At 41.9% G+C, this 7147-nt stretch overlaps 1 non-coding gene across 1 annotated transcript; it reads left to right on the top strand.

Annotated features, from left to right (window-relative positions):
- Positions 1-4908: 4908 nt before the first annotated feature.
- Positions 4909-4981, top strand: TRNAE-CUC (transfer RNA glutamic acid (anticodon CUC)). Its single transcript has one exon. It is a non-coding gene; the product is annotated as a tRNA-Glu (tRNA).
- Positions 4982-7147: the final 2166 nt, after the last annotated feature.

The following is a 7147-nucleotide window of genomic DNA, read 5'->3' as shown; positions in this document are numbered from 1 at the left end:
ATTTATCCAAAATGGCCTGAGAGATTGAAAAAAAAGATGCAACAGAGAGATGTGGCCTTTTCTGCCCTTTATGAAGGCGGTGAACAGTGACCCAGAAGAGATGAGAGATTCCACAATCTGAAAGCCCATGAGTCATGAAAAAAAAAAAAATGCCAGCTTTTAGGTCACATGGAAACCTCTAGCTTAGAATCCCATAGTGTCGGTTGAATAGTGTGTGTGTATGCCAAGTCGCTTCAGTCGTGTTCGGCTTTTGCGACCCTATGAGTCCGCCAGGCTCCTCTGTTAATGGGATTCTCCCGGCAAGAATACTGTAGTGGGTAGCCATACCCTCCTCCAGGGGATCTTCCCAACCCAGGGATTACCACCACCCCACCACCCCTGCCCCCGTCTCTGATGTCTCCTGCATTGGCAAGGCGGTTTACCACTAGCGCCACCTGGGAAGCCCTCCGTTGAATACTAACATCAACATTTTCCCTGCCACTTCAAAAAAGAATCAAGATTGCTAGGGGATTTTTTTTTTGTGATGCTGTAAACGTTGAGCAGATCTTACTAAGATCCACTAACCCTGGCAGAACCCTTATGACAATGCTAAGTACAGTACACTCAAGGATGCTTTCCTTTTTTTTTTTTTCTTCTGCCTACAAGAAATACACTGTATTGTTTGGCTGTGAGGTTGTTTTTCTTCCAGTTGTGTTGAGATATAATTGACACTCAGCATTAAGTTTAAGGTGTGCAGTGTAATGATTTGGCTCACATACGTTATGAAATGTTTACCACAATAAAGATAATTAATAGAGTAGTTCTCAGTTCAGTTCAGTTCAGTTGCTCAGTCGCCTCCGACTCTTTGCGACCCCATGAATCGCAGCAGGCCAGGCCTCCCTGTCCATCACCAATTCCCGGAATTCACTCAGACTCATGTCCATCGAATCAGTGATGCCATCCAGCCATCTCATCCTCTGTCGTCCCTTTCTTCTCCTGCCCCCAATCCACCCCAGCATCAGTTCTAACTGGGCACAAATTAAACTGTAAGAGAAATTCAGTACATTCTAAGAAAAATAAAATAGACCCGTCCTTTGGAAAACGGTAACTTGTGCAACTGTCCAGAGCAATCATTTATGAAAGCAACAAAAGCATGGCCTAGAAGAAAATGTTTTCCTCTTCCTTTTCTCTGGTGTTGATTCACTGGTCATTTTCTTCCCTGCTCCCTTGAAATGCACTTTCCAGAGCCGAAAGCCTTTGGCAAGAGGCGGTAAATCAACTGAAAGAGGTCCAGATATACATCAGTGACTTTGTCCTAAATGTCTCATGAAATTCTACACTAATTGACTTGACAAGTCTGCCATGAAAATGAAAAAAAAAAATCATTCTATATTCCAATTATTGATTGCTACATAACACACCACCCCAAAATTTAACTTAATGGCTTAAAACAACAATTTATTATCTTTCATGGTTCTGTGGTCGACTGGGCTGAGTTGGGTGGTTCCTGCTTGAAGTATCTCATGTGGTCGCAGTCAGGTAGTAGTTAGTCTGAACTGGATGTCCAAAACAGTGTTTTCATTCATATATTTGATGGCTTAGATGGAATGACTGGAAGATACAGGCTGACGGGGCAATTCTCCCCCACCCCACTCTCTGTCCACATGGCCTCTGAGATATAGCAGTATATGCCAGCTCAAAATATGCCCCTTTGGTGTAAAGATTATTTTGAGCTGTAAGCATTTAAGAAGAAGCAAACACACACACCCCAACCTCTCTGCCCTCCCTATGTCTGCTCAAAAGCAGGATATAAATTTGCAAAGGTGTCCCCTCCCTCCTCTACCAGGAAGGACAAAAATTAATCCCTGAAGACAACTCTAGACCCTTGTTGGCCCAGAGATGGTTCAAAAGGAATCCACATGACCAACTTTACTCACTAACCTCTATCTTTCATTAGTTCCCATATATGTTTACCTTCTTACAATATGCTGCCCTAGAAACTCAAAGCATTTTCTATGGTTTTGTCCCATCTCTAAATGTATTGCTTTTTGTTACAATGCTCTATAACCCTGAATTATAACCACTCTTTGAGTTACTCATCTCTGAGTGCTCCCATATATATGCATGATGCATGTGTTAATAAATTTCTGTTTTTCTCTTGTTAACCCGTGTTTTGTCAGTTTAATTTACAGAGGCCCAGCCAATGAAACTATGATAGGTAGATGGAAAACAGATCCTTTTCCTTCCCTATACCTCTCTACTTGGCTAGCTTGGGCTTCCTCACAGCATGGCACCTTAGGGCATTTGAATTTCTTACATGGAAGCTGGCTTGCCTTGCAATGAGGATTCCACAGATGTGGGCTAAAGTTGCACAGCTTTTTATGACCTAGCGTTGGAAGTCACCTAGAATCACTTCTATGATATTCTATTGGTTAAAAAAAAAAATCAGTTGCAGGGCCAACCCATGTTCTAAGGGAGAGAACTACGCATGTGCGTGCTAAATTGATTCACTCACATCCGACTCTCTGCAACCCTTCAGACTGTAGCCTGCCAGGCTCCTTTCTCCATGGGATTATCCAGGCAAGAATACTGGAGTGGGTTGCCATATCCTCCTCCAGGGGATCTTCCTGACCTAGGGATCGAACCTGGGTCTCCTGCACTGACAGGTGAATGCTTTACCGCTGGACCACTGGAGGAAATTACGTTTCCCTTCAAATTCCAGGATGCATGGCTTATTCCAGGAGGCAGGACCATCTTTGAAGACTTGCTACCACATCCAAGCACACTTTTAATTAAGGCCATTCACCTTACCAGTATATTCTTCTGGGTTTTTTCCCCCCATTTCCAACTATCCTGATGGTCTTTTAAAGACTTCATATTTCAATCTATATAGAATTTTGCACCCTTCTGGGTACAAAAAAATTTGCATTGCCAGCTCCAGAACTCCTGCACAAAAAAATTTGGTGTGAGAATGTTTAATTATCTAGAAGGCTATTAAATGATGTCCTTTAGAAGGATATCTTATGATGTCAAACGTGGCACTCCTGGAGAATACCAAAGTCGACTTTTTTCAGTAATTACTACTTCTGGACCTAAGAGTGAATTTTCATCAGTCAACCTTTATCAGATATTTTAGAGAGAATATATTGTGGTTTTAAAAAAGAACTATAATATATTTTTACATGCAGGTGCTAAAGAAGATGAAATGAAAGATTTTTTTTTTTTAAATCAGGAGAATATTGATCCCAGTCAATTCGTGGTGCTGCAGACCTCTGGAATCTATAATTCAAAGGTGGAAATCTAAGTAAAAGGAAGATCGATATTGCATTCCATTGTCGTGTGAAGCCATACAAATACCTAGCATTTGATGTTGAGAAGAGTTTTTCAAATGTTCTGATTATGGCACATCCTTGGGAGAGGCCAGCCTAAGAGTTTAGCAGGGGTCATATACTGACACACAGATAGGCATTCTTGGCTCTCTGTAGCAGGATGGGCAGGCAGGAAGCACCAGCTTTGAGAATTAGAACTGCCCTCGAGTGTCACCGGTTACAGAAGGAAAGGGCGGGGCTGGCTGCCAGAACCCAGTATTTGAAGTTTGTGTTGATAGCTGCTTAGAGTCCAATATGAGTTATATATATTTCCATGTAAAACACACCCACACACACACACTCCACCCAAATTATGTATACTACTCTAATTCCAAGGCACTCCCTGAATAAATAGTCGTTTGAAATGTGTTAGCTAATGAGCTCGAAGTGGGATTCGATAACTGGTGATTCACTAAGCTGAAAAACTGTTACACATAGTATTAAAAATTATGTAGAAATAGTGAAACAGGATAAATTATACAGTATTACCAAAGAACAACACAAAATATTTAAATAGTAGCTTAGCTTAATGGTACTTGCCATTTCAGTTCATGTTCATGAACTTCCTTCCCATAATATCTATATATCCCAGATTCATTTCCTACATTATTTAATTGCTATGCTAGGGTCTTCCCTGGTGGCTCAATGGTAAAGAATCTGCCTGTAATGCAGGAGACACAGGAGACATGGGATTGATACCTGGGTCAGGAAGATCCCCTGGAGAAGGACATGGCTACCAGTTCCAATATTCTTGCCTGGAAAATCTCATGGATAGAGGAGCCTGGCAGGCCGTAGTCCATAGGGTCGCAAAAAGCTGGATATGACTGCAACCACTGAGCACAGGAACTTCTCTAGTGGTCATTAGGACTCCATGCTTCCACTGCATGGGGCTGGAGTTCAACACCTGGTTAGGGAACTAAGATTCCTCAAGCTGTGCAGCACGGTCTAAAAATAAGTTTTAAACAAAAATTATTATGCTAATTTTCTGACGCATCTTAGATCTGAGTAAATGATAGATCTGGGAAAGATCTAAATGAGTAATACACCTCTTTGAAGGTGTATTTCCTGAACGTTTCAGTTGAGGAAAAGTTAGAGATATTATGCTGACCTAACGCTTGCTGCCGACCTGTTCCTGCTAGTGGACCACAATAGGACAGAGAGAAAAGCCACTTCTCCCCAGTCGCAGGAAGGTGGAACACAAATGTCCCAGCACAGCTGTTTTACGGGTACTGTGGCTGCTTGCTGACACGTTCATTGAAAAGTTTGCTGCTTGTTTCACTCCGCTTTACATCAGACTTGCTCTGTCTGCCTATACTTCATAGGAAACCAAATATAATTTAGATGATGAATTGCTTTTCAGGCACTAGCATCGCCTGTATATGTGACTCCATTTGCCTCATTGTCTATTATATACTAGTTTTCATTGATACCAATCTATTTATTTTAGCTATACAATTTTCTACTTTATTTTCATGGTCAGTGGACATGATTTTTTTCCATTGTGGTTTATCATAAGATATTGAATCTAGTTTCTTAGACGAATTAGGACTTTGTTGGGTATTCCCTGACAGTCCAGTGGTTAGGACTCGGCTCTCTCAATGCTGGGGCCCTGGGTTCAATCCCTGGTCAGGGAACTAAGATCCTGTAAGCCGTGTGTTATGGTCAAAAATAAATAATTAAATAAAGTAGGATTTTGTTGTTTATTTTATGTATCGGTTGACTTTGTTGAATACCCAGGATTGATGATTTCGTATTTCCATTTCATAGAATCAGTGTACTTAATTTGATGTGCAAAATAATCCTTTTTCCTAAAATCAACTCTAAATCAACTTTCAGTGTTTCTTTGCAACAGAGTAAAGAAAAGTAAAACTTTTCCCACAAAATCGGGAGGTGCCATATATATCTCCAGTGTAGTAACTACTGATAATAACAACATTAACTGGCATATTGAGCACTGAACAATTTATATCTGTTATCTCACTTAGTTTTATTTTTTTAATGTATTTTATTGAACTGCAGTTGATTTACAATGTTGTGTTAATTTCTGCTGTAAAGTGATTCAGTTATACATACATATATATATATACACATATATATTCTTTTTTGTATTCTTTCCCATTATGGTTTATCACAGGATATTGAATATAGTGATGTACATACAGTAGGACCTTGTAGTTTATCCATCCTATATATTATAGTTTGCACCCACTAATCCCAAACTCCCAATGCATCCCTCCACCACCCCCTCCTCCCCCTTGCAGATCACGTCTGCTCTTGATGTCTCTCGATTTTCTGAATGACATCAGGATGATCCAATGCAGGATATATATCACAGCAGATCATGACACCATGGAACATGGAACAAGGACAGTCAATATTTGGAAATCCAACTAGGCCAAGTCTCCAGAGGCACAGCTGCGCTGGAGTTTGTTCTTTGTGAAATAAGCCTGAAGAATAAACTCACTTATCTAGCGGTTTTAGCTAACTGCTTCAGTTTACTTTCGAGCCCCCTAGCAAAGTGTTAAATCAGTGTGGGCAATGTACAAGCTAAAAGCACAGAAGGAAAAGGAGAGTGAGACAGGACCACTCCCCCAAGGCAAAGCTGGTCCTGAGGTTTCTTTCTCGGTCTGGGTGGGGCATGGCTGTGTGCATGGCAAAGATGTCATATTTGTCTTCTTCCTTCAGAGGTAGAGGAAGAGCAGTTTGGTCCCCACACCTTCCACAGTGGGAAATTTTTATCTTTCTCCCTGTATGTGCATAGATTTCCCGCTAATCTGCTGTGCTGTGTGGTTAGTCACTCAGTTGTGTCTGACTCCTTGCGACCCCACGGACTGCAGCCCACTGGTCTCCTCTGTCCATGGGGATTCTCTCAGCGAGAATACTGGAGTGGGTTGCCATGCCCTCCTCCAGGGAATCTTCGCAACCCAGGGATCGAACCCGCGTCTCCTGCATTGCAGGCGGATTCTTTACCGGCTGAGCCACCAGGGAAGCCCAATCAAATGTATAGACCAGGGCAAACTAGAGTATCAAACACAGCGTAAAACAGATGAATATATGTGTGAATTTATATAAAATAACTACAGATGTATGGGATCAATATAAACATGGAACATTTATCATGTGAAAACAAGGTTTTAGTCCCCTTGGAATACAAAAATGAGTAAGAATTCATTCCTGCTTCAAGAGGCAAATGATCTGGGTGGGCCCCCAAGCAGGTTAGAAGGTAATAGGACAAGACACACAGGGCAATAGAGCAAAGTGACACACTCATAAGCTCCTGTCGGCACCCAGGTGGAGGAGCCCCCCAGAGGCCATGCATCTGTTCACAAGGTCTTCAGCGCCCAAAACCAAGGATGGGGGTGGGGGGAGGGGACTGTGAGACCTGCAGGCACCATGTACACAAGATGAGATGGAAGAGGAAGTGGTTTTGTGCCCTTCAAATTAGACCGTCTAGATGCTTGCCATTTCCCTCTCTGTGTAAAATGACTCATCCTCAGTACGTGTGTGTGTGTTAGTTGCTCAGTTCTTTCTGACTCTTTTCGACCCCATGGACTATAGCTCAGCGGGCTCTTCTGTCCATGGGATTTTCCAGGCAAGAAAACTGGAGTGGGTTGCCATTCCCTTCTCCCATTCTCAGTATATTTATCTGTAAAATTTCTTCGGACTTTCAGTTTATCAGAGAACAGCATCGTGTCGTTCTAAGGTGTGTTGCCCAGCAGAAGACAGAGAATTATGTTGACAGCGCTTAGCAAATGATTTCTGAAGGTGACAGAGATGTTTCCAGGCAGAACTGTTCCCGG

The sequence above is a fragment of the Budorcas taxicolor genome, chromosome 12 (genome assembly GCF_023091745.1).
Source record: "Budorcas taxicolor isolate Tak-1 chromosome 12, Takin1.1, whole genome shotgun sequence".
In the NCBI taxonomy this organism is placed as follows: Eukaryota; Metazoa; Chordata; class Mammalia; order Artiodactyla; family Bovidae; genus Budorcas; species Budorcas taxicolor.
This window is presented reverse-complemented; position numbering and strand designations above follow the sequence as displayed.